The 15,823-nt window shown below is 45.3% G+C and overlaps 1 long non-coding RNA gene across 1 annotated transcript in view; it reads right to left on the reverse strand.

Moving 5' to 3' along the window:
• Positions 1-11,514: 11,514 nt before the first annotated feature.
• LOC121037556 (uncharacterized) overlaps positions 11,515-15,823 on the reverse strand; it is an 8,936-nt gene continuing 4,627 nt past the window's right edge. Inside the window, exon 2 of the long non-coding RNA XR_005793833.1 lies at positions 11,515-11,721. This is a non-coding gene — a long non-coding RNA (uncharacterized LOC121037556). The remainder of the gene's footprint in view (positions 11,722-15,823) is intronic.

Below are 15,823 nucleotides of genomic sequence, written 5' to 3' on the forward strand. Positions count from 1 at the left end.
GTGCTGTTAGCTGCAGAGATCTCTTAGGATCCTGTGTCTCCCTCTCTCTCTCTCTCTCTCTCTCTCTCTCTGCCCACCCCCCTCCCTTGCATTGTCTCTCTCTCTCAAATAAATAAAACATTTAAATAAAAAGGGATTAAGATGACTTGTTAACAGGGTGAAGTAGAAACTAATTTATTTGTGGGCACCTAATAGCCCCAGGTATCTGTTTCTTTGTGTTTCTATTTTTCTTTTCTCTATTAAAAAAAAAAAAAGTCTACACTTCTGAAAATTCTCAGCCTGTTTGTCATTTTATTATACATCTCCCCTAAATATGCAAAGATTTGAACAATTCCCCTGCCAGCGAGCCACCCATACAATAGGATGAGTATTTTCAAATCGCAGGGCTGGAAAACGGACCAGACGAGAATAAACACGTGAACCGGCAGAGGCACAACAGGACAAAAGGCTAAAAAAAATCCAAGGCAGTGGCGGAGAGAGTCAGGCACACTCGACAATGGAGACGCTGATCGGGTAGAGTAGGACACCCGGGTGTCTAATAACCGCTTGGGGTGACATCTTGCCGGAAAGGAAGCTCTCACCTGCGCAGCGACCTAAAGAACAGAAAGAAGTCTGGCTTGGCCGCAGACAGGAGCAGGAGAGAGGCATCTGATGACAGAATCTAGGCCTGATTAGCCCATTCAACTGAATAGAGATGAATTGACTAAATGGGGTAGAGCCTTCCTTGTAATTACCTCTCTGTGTTTAGTCTGTATGCCCCAATCTCATGTAGCAGTGCAGAAAACTGTTTTTTTTTTTTATTGTGAACTGTAATGTTGACTCTGCAGAAAATACAGGGAGGGATTCCAGACGGGGAAAAGCGAGCACCCAGCAATGAAAGGGAAAATCCAGCCCACGGGGGGCGGGGGGGAGGTGGGGGGCAACTACACGTTTGCAACAGGTGCACGCACCAGGAGGTTTGTGCTTGGGGTAGTCTGACTCACTCTTACCCAAGAATTCAACAGAAGGACCCTGCACAAAGGGTCAGCTTTGATTTTCTATCGTCTGACTTCCTATTTGTTTCGCTCTGATAACAGGGGCTTCATTCCTGGTTGGCACATCCATAATTGACTTCGGCTGAGCTCAACGGGGTTTTCCTTTCTCTTAAAATTTTACATTTTATTAAACGGGAAGGTAAAGAGAATGGAAAAGTAAAGATTATTAGGATAGGGTATCCATAGACCACTACCCACTAGAATCGAGTAATATTAACATCTGGACATCAAAATCTTTTAAAAATGAAGCAGAAGGTCCTTGGTTTCCTGCCCTGTACCACTCTCTGTTCCTCTTCCCCAGAGGTGACCTCTGTCATGACTTTGACGAGGCGTCTCCTCCCAAGCTTTTATACCTATACCCTATATAAACACACAGAGCACCACATATTGTCTTGTTACTTTTAAAATGTTATAGGCATTATACTGTAGGTATTGTTCTACAATATGCTAGTTTGTAGGCGTTAATCTACAATTTCCCAGCCAATATGTTTTGAGATCTGGCATTCCACTTCTTACAGAGTCTCTGTGACCATTCCCGAGGGAAAATGTTCCTGTTAGATAATGAAAGATCAAAGTGATGATATTTATGCACAAGAGAAAGACATTAAAGACTTTTAAAAAAGCACTCAACTACACCTCCAAGGGTATCATGAGGCTCTCTGATCTATTAAATTAAAAAGCATAACATTTTAATGAATTGCAATGAACACTAAGCAGACAAAATACTTTTGTTTTTATTTCACGGAGCTATTTTACTCAAATGAAAGTGCTTTGAAGATGAAAGCACATTTTTTTTCCCTCCCAGAATTAAATGATTTCATCCCTCACCCCACAAAGTTTAGTAAAGCAGAAAAAGTAAATACTGATGTTGTTCCCTTTTCATGGAGTTTCCACTTTTACTTATGTTACAGCTGGCTTCCCTTTTCTGTCCTCACGTCTTGTCACAGTTTGTAACCTCCCTGTGCTGAGAGACAGTCCTTTTCCATCCCTTAAGTTATGCCGAGTAGTGGTCTGGGGGAGGCCTCATTAACCTTATTTTTTGTGTGCGGGTTTTCTTTCACTACTTCATTGCAAGGCAATATTTTTTAAAAGACCTCATGCTGCTGAATGGAAGTTGAAATAGAGCACAACAACTTTTTTGGAGTCAGAAGGTCTGCGATGTAAATACCCAAGTTTGTTTTTAAAAGGTTTTCATAATCCGTTGCATAAATATACATATTTACATAATTTCCAAAACATGCACTTTGAAGCCGCTAATCCTTTCTGCGTTATCTATCAGCAACTAGTAAACGTGGGATCTGCAAGCTTGAATTCCAACATGTCACTTTGTCATTTTCAAATTCTGTGAGGGCTGGAACTCAGAGGGCGGACTTAGCCCATCTGGCTGCAAGAAACGGCATGTAATCTCCTTTGGAAGGAAGAAGATTCGAGAGTTTTGATAAACTCGGTCTCTGTGGAATTACACCAGAGGGGACTGGAGCGAAATAAATGTTCGTAGGCGCTGAATTTGCAGTTTGTCCTTCCAGGTGACATTCTGCAATTCCTTCTATGGTCTGCTTTTGACTTTGCCCCCTAACTTCTGGCCAAGGCCATGGAGTTTTCAGTTTCAGTCAGCAAAGACAATGCACACTGCCCATGGGAAATATGGAGAGTATTCCTTGTATTTGAGTGGCTTCCCATAGGCTTGATTTACCCTGGTGTGGAGAAGAGGAGCTTAGAGAGAGAAGGAGAGGGCTGATAACAGTTTCAGTGAGTTTTGCTCACCTTCGGCTTGGCGGGGAAAAAGCATGGACGCAACATCCCTGGGTGTTTCCAGCTTCAGATGCCCGCTGTGGCTGAAACCAAAGAGCAAGGTTAGCCAGAGACCCTTTGGTCCAAACCCTCTGCTAGGCCTTGACCGGACCTGTTACCTGGCCCTCTGTATGTTTCTCCCAAGAAGAATCCTTTTCCTATGTTTTGCTTCCACGGGGTAGGTCACATACTGGTATCTTCTAGTCTTGCCAATTAGACAGAAGAGTCTTCTTTTGATCGTTGGCGGGCTTTCTTTTTTACGATTTTGCAATTATTTTTTGTACGTTATCTTTTACTACAGCTTCTTTTATTACAGTTTGTTTTACTAATGTTTCCTGTGCATTTTCATCTTTAAAAAATAAAATGGAGGGCCACCCCGGGGGGCTCCGTCGATTAAGCGTCCGATTCTTGGTTTCAGCGCAGGTCATGACCTCACGCTTCCTGAGTCGGAGCCCGGTGTCAGGCTCCGTGCTGACCGTGCGGAACCTGCTTGGGATTCTCTCTGTCCCTCTCTCTCTGCCCCTCCCTTACTCGTTTTCTCTCTCTCACACACACCAAATAAATAAACTTTAAAAGAATAATGAAAAATAAAAAGGAGAATAGTGAGGATACGGGAAGAATTTCAAACAAGGGGGCAGGATGCCAACTGTCCCCCGAGTGAGCTCGCCCTCCCTCAGCCCTCCTCGCCTGTCAGTGGATCTCTCATTTCAGTTCCAAATGGTCCCCCTGACCTTGAAGACAGCCTTCTGGGAGAGTTCTTAGTCTCACACCTAAAATCATTATTCTTGGCAGCTCAGTGGGGGATACAGGCTAAAATCCTCCCTCTGGGGAACTGTAATCCCAGCCCTGAGGATGGCTTTGTGGGGCCCCCAACACACTCTTATCTCAAACTGAGCGAGCTTACCAACGAAACTTCTTGATTTCTCATCTGCGTAACTCTCTCACACCGAGGTGACTGGGAAGAATGTTGGATATTCTCTTTCTTTCCTTCTAGATCCACTTTCTCTTCTTCCATCCCAATCCGGCCTCTGAAAACCCTCAATGTAGGCAAAAGTAAATCCTTAAACCAGAACAGGACTAGACTGCCCAGTTCCACGACCACCACCACCACCATCATCATCATCAAACATTTATTGAACACCTGCTCTTTGGAAGACTTTCTAGAATAGAAAGAAGTATAAGATGCAGATCCTACCCCAGAGGTGTCTCTCATGGTGCGTGACTATAGGACATGCATACACTTGCATAAAAAAGGAGACTGATGTGTCTGAAGCCAGTTAATGGGCCAGAGACGGATGCTGAAAAAGGTTTCTTTTTACCTGCCGGGCAAGGGCTGCCTCGTTTCAATATGGGCTGTGTAGTGCGCAGGCCATTTGGTAATACCTAAGGAATATTAAATCACAACGTCTGGGCCTTTGCCATGGAAACAAAATTTTGCTGTTTGTCTTCTGCCCAGTTAACTAAGAACAGTGTGCATTTTTAGCTTGGAAAAGATTGAGAACTATATTTATTTGAGCTAACTTAATTCTAATAATACTGGCACATGTTTTTCAGGTTTTAAAATTAATACACACAGCGGGACGTACGTATTACACACAGGAAAATTTACCCCTTTTGTTACATACAGGAAAATTCACCCCTTTTGGCACACAGTCCTGTGAGTTGTGGCCAATGCATACAGCCATGTAACCACAACCGAGATAGCCAACAGTTCCATCACCCAGAAGGTTCCCCTGTATCTTTGTAGGCAACCCTTCTCCCTCACCTCCAGCTTCCCCTAACCCCAGATCTATTTCCTGTCTCTACAATGTTGCCTTTCCCAGGACACCGGATACATGAAATCACACATCCTTTTAAGCCTGGCTTCCTTCACTTGCAGCGTCATCCATGTTAAGGTACATACCAGTAATTCGTTATTTTTTGCTGCGAAGTACTATTCCATTGGAGAGACGAACCGAAGAGTTGTTTATCCATACGAAAGTGGAAGGACGCTTGGGTTGTTTCCGTTTTGGGGCAATTATAAATACAGCTGCTATCAACATTCACATACAGGTTTTTGTGGATGTAAGCTTTCATTTCAGTTTTGTAAATACTTAGGGGCAGGACTGCTGGGTTGTGTGATAAGTATAAGGTTAGTTATCTAAGAAGCTGCCACACTGTTTTACAAAGTAGCTGTACTATTTTGCATTCCCACCCGCAGTATAGGAGACTTCTGGTTTCTCTACATCCTTGCCAGCGCTTTGTATTGTCATTTTTTCTTAAACATAGCCATTTTTACAGGTGGGGGGCTGTATCTCATGGCACCTTTAGTCTGCATTTCCCTAATGACTAATGATGTTATGCATCATCCCGCTACGACATTCTTCATCCTTCCACAGCTAGAAGTAACCATTCCATCTCAACTGGGGGCAACATTCGGCAATGTCTAAAGACATTTTCTATCAGCAACTGAGGGAGGCTACTGGCATTTATCTGGAGGGTAGAGGCCAGGGATGATGCTAAACATCCCACAGTGTGCGAGACAGCCCCCCACAGCTCCAAAGAGTTACCCGCTCCAAAATGTCAGGAGTGCCAAGGCTGAGAAACTCTGCATTCAGGGGTCATCAGAAAAATTCAACCTGCAGGTTAGGGGAGCTTGTCATGTTATATCACGTTTATGTTAAATAACAAGGGACTTAGAAAATAATTTTCCAGTGGACCGTGAACCTTTTTTTAACTGCCAGCATGTGCTAAGAGTCACAGATTTCTGGCCCTTGGCGCGTTACTTCCTACAATACGCGTTCTATCTCAGGTTGAGATGCACGCTCTTGCCAACTTATGTATTTGGCCTTTCTCTGACCTGAATAAATGTCAACTCGGTGAGGTTTTCCTTTGCGACTGAGTTCGTTTTAGTGGTGAGATTTTGCATTATCAAACTTTGGCCCAAAGTAAGTTATGTTTGCATCGTAAATCCTTGGAAAGGGCTACAGTTTATTACCAGAATGGCAAGTCCCTTACTGTCTCTGCATTTCACTCGCCCGCTGTGAAATCTGAGAATCAGGCGGGCAGTGGATTGCTGGGGCCACTTTGAGGCTTCGGTTCCTGTTGGAGACTGTTGGGTGTTACTACTACCCAGCAGCAAAATGAAATTGTTCCCGTGCCAGCTGCTGGCACCAAAGGTAGGTCTTTATTGAGAACCCTGGCCTCCAATCACTTCCCCCACCAAAGTTTAAGATAATTAACAGATAAACAAGACCACATGATTTGCCTCACAAGAGTTGAGCTTCCTTTGAAGAGTGCTTATAAATTCCAGTCATTTTTAGATTTGATTTTTTTTTTCTTCCAATGTTTGTTTACTTATTGTTTATTTATTTATTTTTGAGAGAGAGAGAGAGAGAGAGAGAGACGGAGTGCGAGTGGGGGAGGGGCAGAGAGAGAGGGAGACACAGAATCCGAAGCAGGATCCAGGCTCTGAACTGTCGGCACAGAGCCCTACACGGGGCTCGAACTCACAGACAGAGCGATCATGACCTGAGCTGAAGTCGGACGCTTAACTGACTGAGCCACCCAGGAGCCGCCAATGTTCGTTTATTTATTTTGAGAGAGACAGCACACACGAGTAGGGGAGGGAAAGAGAGAGAGGAGAGAGAATCTCAAACAGGCTCCATGCTCAGCCTGGAGCCCCGTGTGGGGCTCGAACTCATGAACCATGAGATCATGACCTGAGCCAAAACCAGGAGTCAGATACTTAAGCCACTGAGCCATCCAGATGCCCCTGGATATTTATTCAAGTTCAGAGGTAGAGCCATTTCCAGTCCATGTTTGTGGCCATGGAAGTTTATCTTCAGAATGGGTATAAAAAGAGCAGGGAGACAGAAAGGCAAGAGGCCAGCTACCTGCTATAGTCACATACAGCTGTCACCTTCTCATCTCATTTTTCTTACCACGATTGCAAAGTAGTAACTTTATTCAACAAGTACTTTTTTTTTTTCAACGTTTATTTTTTTCGGGACAGAGAGAGACAGAGCATGAACGGGGGAGGGGCAGAGAGAGGGAGACACAGAATCGGAAACAGGCTCCAGGCTCTGAGCCATCAGCCCAGAGCCCAACGCGGGGCTCGAACTCACGGACCGCGAGATCGTGACCTGGCTGAAGTCGGACACTTAACCGACTGCGCCACCCAGGCGCCCCTCAACAAGTACTTATTGTGTGTCTGCTCTGTTCTCGACACTGTGCCAGAAACCTAGTTGGACACCAAGGCAGACTGAGATATGGCCTCTTTCTCTCTGGAATTTGCCTTGACACAAGGGAAGACCAGACGACCACCCTCGTATCATTAGCTAGCCGTACAAAGCCCTGACGGTCAACTCCTGAGACATTTGTGTCCCTAGAGCTGACACTTGAGTGCAGTAGACCCTAAGTAAACATTTCATTGATGAAGTGATGGAACACAAGTGGTGCTTCCCAAACCACCTGTGGCAAAGGACCAGTTTTTGAGTTTCTGATCCATTGGAGACCAATGCATTGGTAAAACACAGTCAAAACGTGCTTGGATGTCAAAACAATGCTGAATTGTTATGCAAGTTTTTGCATGTTTTATCCTAATTTCTGTGGTTATCTCATCAGAGGTATTAAAATAAAGAAAGAAAATTAAAAACACCCCACGGACCAGCACTGGTCCACGGACCATGCTTCAGCAATCCGAGGCAAACAGAAAAGAGGGGACATTGTGGCTGAAGTGATCAAGGGGGCGTGAGCCCACAACTCACGTTGATTTCACCCTCTCCGTCTGGGCTTGATGACGTAAGAGAGAAGAAATCGGAATGACTCCCCATCCGCCAACCTCACCCAGATTTGATCCTGTTTCCCCAAGTCCTCCTTGTCCCAAGTCTGTTTTCTGTTCCAGTACTGGAGGGAAGGAATCCAGGCAGAACAGGAAGAAAGGCAGTTGTGGGGTTCTGGGGTGGCTGGCACCCATTCAGAGTGAATTGCTGAAGAGGTGTTCCCAGAGGCCCACCCAGGCTCTCCCTACCTTGGTTTATTCTGGTCACCTTGCATTTACTCTGTTTGTGAACTCTCATCCTACCACCACAAGCCGAGTGTGTAGACTGGAGCTTCTCACGCCTCCCTGACGAGTCACCGGGCAGTATCTGTCATATAACATCTCGGTCATGCCTCGCTCTGAAGACATTCCAGCCACTGACCTACAACCTAACGGTTCTCTAATTAGTGTTTCTAACTCACTGAAGCAGCCAGTTACAGCGATCAAAAATTCCTCTCCTCCCCTTCCCTCTCACCCACGGCCTCTGCCAGCCACGGGCACCCTAAGGTGGCCATGACTTTCCTTCCCTCTCAGTCTGGCCAACTGCAAAGCAGTGACCTGGAGAGAAGTCACCACCTCCCATGAGCGGCCCCAGGCATAGAGCTGTCTGTGGAAACACTTTATTTTAAGAACCAGAGCAAACTGTCATTGTAAGAACTCTTTTACAAGTCAGGATAAAACTTCATTGCTAAACAAAGTGCCTGCTGAGAAAGGACAGGAGTAAGAGATCAGTATTCTGAACTTTGTGGCCAGCCAGGTTTGGGCTGGGCCATCTGCCATTTGACAGCTGAGAAAAAACGACGTGCGAAAACTCCTCTGTCTCAATACTTGTGTGGATGGTGCTGGATACTTTGCGGGACATGGCAGCAGAAAAACACTGCTAGGTGAGCCATCGCTGGAACCCCTCTCATGACAGAATGCAAAAATCAGAACGTATGTCACAGAGGCAGCGTTTAGAGTGATCACATCAGCATTGCATTTTTTTAATCACACAAGAAGACAGGAAATTAATGTGACCTATAAACAGAGTTGTCATAGAGGGGGACCAAACTCCGTGCTTCCTGACGCCTTGGCACCAAACTCCAAGTTGAATGATATTATTTTGAGAACCAGTTACTGGAATGGCCTCTCTGCTGTTCTTCCTAACCGGTCTCTTACGACCGCAGTCTACCCTGTGTATTGAATGAATCGTCCCCAAATACTCCTCTCATATGCCTCTTTCACTCATGAATCTATAATGGCAGCCAACAATTTATCTTAAAAAGTCGTCGCCTTGCAGAGCAGAAGGAAGCTTGACCATTCAAACCGGTCTACTTCGTCGCAACTTGTGAAGTGAACGTCCAGAAAACGTGATCTCCTCACGGTCGCTCAGCTAGTAATTGACAGAAATGAGAACTAGAACTTGAAATCCAGGCCACGGTTATTTTGTGTGTTTATTTGCTTGTTTGCCTTGATTGCCTTAATTCCTCTCAATTCCTTAATTCCTCTGAGCAACTTTCAAAGCACAACCTGATCCCACATTACTGTAAGACATCATTTCCTGGCCCAAGTTCCTCCCTGCTGTGCACAGACCTTCCCCTTTCCTTCTGCTGGGCCTTCTGCCAAAAGTTCCCATCCCCCCACCTCCCTGTACTCATTCCACCCACTTTCCTGTGAACCCAATCTCGGGACTGAGATTTTGCTGCTCACACAGCTCCTTTGGTACTCGTTGGCTATCCTTCTCATCATATGTTGTTTTGTTCGTTAAGTGTTTCTTGGGTCTTTTCCTCTTAATTACCATGAGAGAGTCATTGGAAATTCGAGGTGGAAAGCATCTGGAAGCCATCCAGTTTGACCCCATACCTGTACATGATTGTCCCATCCCACGTTGCTGACCAGTTCTCCTAGCCCACTGCTGAGAAAGAGGATAATTAATACCTGACCCCAGCTGGCCATTCCAAGTTAGGCAACTCTATTTGCCAGAGAGCCTTTCCTTACGCTGAGGCAAAAATCTCCTTCCCACCATTCTCCACCAAAATTTTTAATGCTTATTTATTTTTGAGAGAGAGAGAGAGAGAGAGAGAGAGAGAGAGAGAGAGACAGAGTCCGAAGCAGGCTCCAGGCTCTGAGCTGTCAGCACAGAGCCCAACATGGGCCTCGAACCCATGAACCATGAGATCATGACCTGAGCAGAAGTCAGACAATTAACCGACAGAGCCACCCAGGCGCCCTTGGGGGTTTCTCCTTGATGTAGTAGCAGCTATTGAAAGGTTTTTAGAAGAAGCACCCGCATGACAAACTACCTCAGATGACTGCTATTTCTTCTCCTGTGAGCAAGGCTGCGGGAGAGAAGAAAAGGTTAAGACCTTCCTTAGAGGTTAAGACAGATCTGTGCATGAACTGCAGGTCTTGGGGGCAAATAGGGCATCCATTTTTGAGAAACCTGACAACTGGATCGCCGCCAGGTTGGTCTCTCCATGGACAAGAGATAAGACAAATATGATTCACTGAATAAATTATTTTGAGAAAAAAGGCTCTAATGGACAGCGTTTCATTTTAAAATCATGCTCATTAATCATTATAAATGTAAACATTAACAAATTACTTAAACAGCTGGCTATAATACGCAAACACAGGGCCAAAAGACAAAATGCCTGTTGAGCGTGGTTCAAGACTATACTTTGAAATTACAAAGCTCTTTTTTTCCCCACAAAATTCAGAGGCTGATACATTACACATGAGTTTCCTCCTTTCCTCTCCGGGGGAAGAGAAGAGTGCCATTAGAGGGAGAACAGAACTCCTCAACATCATCCATTTTTACCTAAATCACCTTTCTTAGGATCATGTGAGTCAGCAATTCGGGCCGGGCTTAGATAGTGGTTCTTCTCTTTGTCCTACCTGGAGTCACTCGCGCTGCAAACATCATCTATCAGGCAGTTCGGCTGGGGCTGGGCAACCTACTATGGCCTTATGTTCACGTCCGGAGGTTGGTGTTGACTGTCGGCTGGGTCACAAACAGGCAAGTGTGGGTTTCTTCACATGGAGGCAACATCCTGAAAGGGCACGCCATATTTGCTGACATCCCATTGGCCAAGGCAAGTCATGTGGCCAAACCCGGAGTCCCTGTGAGAAGAGACTATCAAGGGCATGGACGTGAAATTCACTAAGGGCAATCACTGGGATAATCTACCACACATGGTCTTGTAAGGGGATAGGCAGCATGAGTTAAAATCGAAACCACAGCACAAGACTTACTCGGGCTTCTCAAAGCACCAGGCCAGGACTCTTTCTCCACCTCACGCTCCCTCTGTCCTCACAGTCTGACTCCTGTGCCATCCACATCAGGATCTAGTACTCAAAGGTCTTTCTTTTTGTCTTGTCTTAACTAGCTTAACAATATAGAAAAATTAAATACGTAGCCGATAAAAAAAAATCTAAATGATATATAAGAATAAAAATTAAAGTAGGAGTTCCTCAACCTTTCTACAAAATCGACTCTTCTAGATTTTTCTTCTGAAGACATTCCAGTGTTATCTGAGCTCCCAGCTGCTTCTCATTTCCCACTTGAGACCTCAAAGCTATAGGAATTCTCTGGGTCTGCAAAAGTGGGCAGGGATCGAATGGGTTTTCCAGCAGATGTTCTGAGACTCCTGGTTTACCTCTCATGACTGACTGCCAAGTCCACATTTGTTAAATTCAGAGCTCCCGGGCATGGAGTCACCTCCATCAGCCTGGAGCTTATTCTTGGGGGGCTGGCGACCGGCTTTGGGCATTTCTGCATCCACATGAGAGCAGGCATGAGTTCCTCATGGGAAACCCTGAGCCACAGCACTCCAGAGGGTGTTTTAAGGTATTACACGGGGATATTACGGAACCTAGGCCTCTGCCACCGAGAGAAACATCTTCATGTCAGATTCCAATTAGGGATTTATTTCCCCCACCAAATGCTGCAAAGTTGATTCCTTCCACTGGCGTTGTGTATGCATGGTGTAGAGAGCTAGACGTTGCACCTCAGGGCAAGCAGGCATGGAACAGAGCCCCAGGAGTTTATGCACCGGCCGGAGACAGCAGGGACAGACAGACCGACAGGTCACCGGCCTTGGTGAGAAGACTGTACTGAAAAAAAGAAAACAAAACTGTGACTTATTTTATAACCAGAAGTTTGTCCTTCATCTATTTCACCCATATTTGGAAGTTGCAGAGAAAATAGATCTTGAAAGTTTTCATCACAAGAAAAAAAAAATGTTTTGTAACTATGCAAGATGACAGATGTTAGCCAGACTTATTGTGACGATCGTTTCATAACATATACAAATACTGAATCATGATGTTGTCCACCTAAAACTAGCATAACGTTCTATGTCAATTTTGTCTCAATTCTAAAAAAAAAAAAAAAAAAAAAAAAAAAAAAAAAAAATGCTGTATCTCAACACAGAACTGGCGATAACTCACCAAAATATAATATGATGCAAAATGAGACTCCGGGAGGGCAAAGGTCCTAAATGACAACATGCATGTGAAAGCTTGAATGAAATAATTCCCTGAGGGGGGTTCTGGGTGGCTCAGTCGGTTGAGCGTCCGACTTCAACTCAGGTCACGATCTCTCGGTCCGTGAGTTCCAGCCCCGCGTCGGGCTCTGGGCTGATGGCTCGGAGCCTGGAGCCTGTTTCCGGTTCTGTGTCTCCCTCTCTCTCTGCCCCTCCCCCGTTCATGCTCTGTCTCTCTCTGTCTCAAAAATAAATAAACATTAAAAAATTTTTGAAAAAAAAAAAGAAATAATTCCCTGAGATGTTAAAAAGGAAAAAAAAAATTGTGAACAAGCACATTGGCGGAAACCAGAAACCACGAGCGTGGCCGCTCAGACCAGCATTGGCACCTGGTATAGCCAGAGAGCCTGGACACCGGCAGAAAAGGACCCGGACTAGAGCAAAACCGGTACTTTTTTTCTCAGCCACAGCAAACGGAAGGTTTTCACCGATTCCTGTGCTCAGGAAATTAATAATCATCTAAATCAGAAGTGCAGATCCGTATATACATAAAATGCACATGCACAGTATATATTTTTCTTCCGTTACTTGGCGATAAACTGCAATCCTCAATGAATCGCAGTGGTTTCTAGTCATTCTTATCAGATCTTTTTTATTGTCTTCTTAAAGCCGCAGATCAGAGAACTTTCGCTGGTACTGTTAGGGGGAAAAGTGTGGGCTATGCAGACACTCTCTGAATAATGCTGGCGTGCCAGCCAGGTGCTGCTGGCCCAGGCAGGCCTCACTCTTCGCTGAATCTTGCTTTAATAGGTTTATTTCCGCCTGTTCTCAGGACACGCTGTACTTCCCCATCAGGTCTGAAATCACTCTTTCTAGGAAGATCCTCATTCTCCTCAGCATCTTTTTTTTTTAACTATGTCTTTCCCCACCTCTTCCTACTTCTGTTCCACGGCCCTTCTAGTCCCCTTTTAGATACTGTTTATTGTTTGTTATTAAGCTGGCCCCATAATCCCTTTTTTCTTTTTCCTCTGGGTTCTGGGAGAATTTCTCAGTTTTCCTTCTCCTTCATTAAATTGCTCTTCTGTGGTACCCAGGGCTTCCATGGGGGAAGGGGAGTGATCTGGCAATCAGGATTTGCATCTCTGGGTCTCCTCTCCTGCTCTCAGGTCCCTCCTCCTAAGATTGTCCTGACTGCTTTCCCAGCAGTGTCTTCTTGGGCCTTATTAGAACTCAAATTAAACCTTTTTTTTTTTAAGTGTTTTTTTTTTTTTTTTTTACATTTATTTATTTTTGAAAGAGAGACAGACAGAGCACGAGCGGGGGAGGGGTAGAGAGACAAGGAGACACAGACTCTGAAGCAGCCTCCAGGCTCTGAGCAAGTGTTCAGCACAGAGCCCAACGTGGGGCTCGAACCCACAAACCGCGAGATCACGACCTGAACCGAAGTCGGACGCTCAACCGACTGAGCCACCCAGGCACCCCAAACTTTTTTTTTTTTTTGCTGAGTTTATTCCATTGTTTATTTTGCGTATTTGCTTGATCCCTCGGGTAGGTTCCCTTCTTTAGAAGTTGGAGTCCTCCGCGTCCCATGTTCTGTCTGAATCGAGCCTTCCAGAAAGAGATAGACGAGCTAGAGGGAGTGGGGTGCAGTCCTTCAGAATCACTGCGGCCACCTGTTTGATCTCTTCCGCTTGGGATTCACTCCCGTTCCTCTTGCTAGGTCAGCAGCTTCCGCAGAGAGCTCGGTGGGGCTGGGGAGAAAGGCTGCACCTTCATGCCAGAGACCCTGTTCGCGTTTACAGCAACGCACATGCTTTGCCTGATGCCGCTGTCCTCAGAGCAGGCAGCCCTGGGTTCTGGGACTCTACGGTGCACCGATGTCCACTCCGAGGGCTAGTGCGGGCAATTGCTGTTCCCCAAACCCTCGTGAGGGATCTAAGCCCGTTCCATTTCCCTGACGAGTGGTTCCTTCACGTATGTGTGTAATAAGATGTGGAGTGGGAGACGTCATACTGACCGGGACTCCTCTTAGGGAGAGCACTGTAGTTAGGAGAAATAATTTGATGAGCTGCTTGGCAGAGTGGATGAAACTCCAAGGGCATATTCTTATCCCTAAAGGTGATGGCTTAACTGAGGACCATGAGGCAGGGAGAAGGATGTGTTTTGCTCCTGAGAAGAACAGAGGTGGGGGCGGTGGGGGCGGAGGGGGGCAGGTGGAAGAGAAAGGCAGAGAAAGTAAAAGGAAAAAGGGAAGACATAGAAATCGCAGAAACCCATGTACGGCACAATGTTAACAGTCTCATGACCTTCGTATCTTTCAATGAAGGCATTTTCTCAGTATCAATGCTATTGACATATGGGCCAGATAATTCTTTGTCATGGCGGGCTGTCCTGTGCACAGCAGCATCTCCGGCTTCTACCCACCTAGATGCCATCAGCACCCCTTCCCCATTTGTGACAACCAAAAATGTCTCCAGACGCTGACAAATGTCCCCAGTGGGGAACAACTGACTTAAGACAACTACACTCATGATGTGCCGGGTCTGAGTGAATTCTCTGTGCAAAGTGTTGAAGGGTTGGAGTTTCCCGGCCAGGCTGATATGGGGCCAAGCAGGGGTGGGGTGAGGGCCGGAGGAGCCAGAGGCAGAAGGGATCGTGAGAACACAAGCCCCAGGAATTCACAGATATGGTGGGTCGGGCTTTGAAGTTTTCCGGGCTCTGTTCTCTGGGGCCGGGACTTTGCCCAAGGTCTGCATTACAGAGTCAGCCCCAGATGGAATCATCCCCTCCTTTAATCTGCTCCGGTCTGAGCTGTAGACAACAGAAATTCCTCCGTGTTCCTGGCACATGGCAGTCAGTCTTCCTTAGTTGCCAGCTCTAAGACAGGCTGTTCCCATTTCTTTGATGGGAATTTGGGAGAGGCTGGTCATCACCGCCCTCCGGGAGTTGTCCTGCTAACCAAGTCTATACTAGTTTTTAGTCTCCTCAGTTAGGCAGAGACACCTTGAGCCTGTATGTTGACAGAGGTGATATGTGTCTTACACAGGAAGATGGTCACTGCTGATCGTCGACTAACAGTTTTGGATGGCTTCCTTCAAGATAGATGCGTCCTGAAAACTTGTGTGGTCAATTACTTTTTCTTTTTCTTTTTTTTTTTTTTTTTTTTTTTGTCTAGCTGATCAATCCTTAGCTCTTAGGGATCCAGGGCTTGTCTATTTCCCACCAACCTTTGCTTCCTTCTCCCATGTGAGCACTTGGACTGGTTTATTGGCCCTGGTGCCCACTTAATTTTCTACCACGATCCGTGGAATTTTCCAAAAGCACTTCCTCTCTCCTCCTCTACCAGATTCCTAAACACATAACGGTAGTTTACCTGATTATTCAAATCAAATCAGCAAATGCCTCTTGAGGAGTTGGAACAGAATGATGAGGACATGGAAACCATGACTCCAACATTCATTGAGTGATTGTGTGCCCTCCAATACTTAAGAGGTTTAATCCACCAGCAAAATCCCATTTTAAAGATTAAGAAACTGAGGGTTCAGAACATTTAACTAACTTTCAAACTATTGTTACTATCTTAGTGACTCAATAATCTGATTACAAACCCTTTCGCTTTACAATATTGTAAAATGACTTGGAAGAGAAATCCAACATATATATATACTATATATATATATATATATAGTATATATATGTATTTTATATATATAGTATATGTATGTATTTTA

This window comes from Herpailurus yagouaroundi, unplaced genomic scaffold, assembly GCF_014898765.1.
Source record: "Herpailurus yagouaroundi ecotype Mexico unplaced genomic scaffold, PumYag 163, whole genome shotgun sequence".
Classification (NCBI taxonomy): domain Eukaryota; kingdom Metazoa; phylum Chordata; class Mammalia; order Carnivora; family Felidae; genus Herpailurus; species Herpailurus yagouaroundi.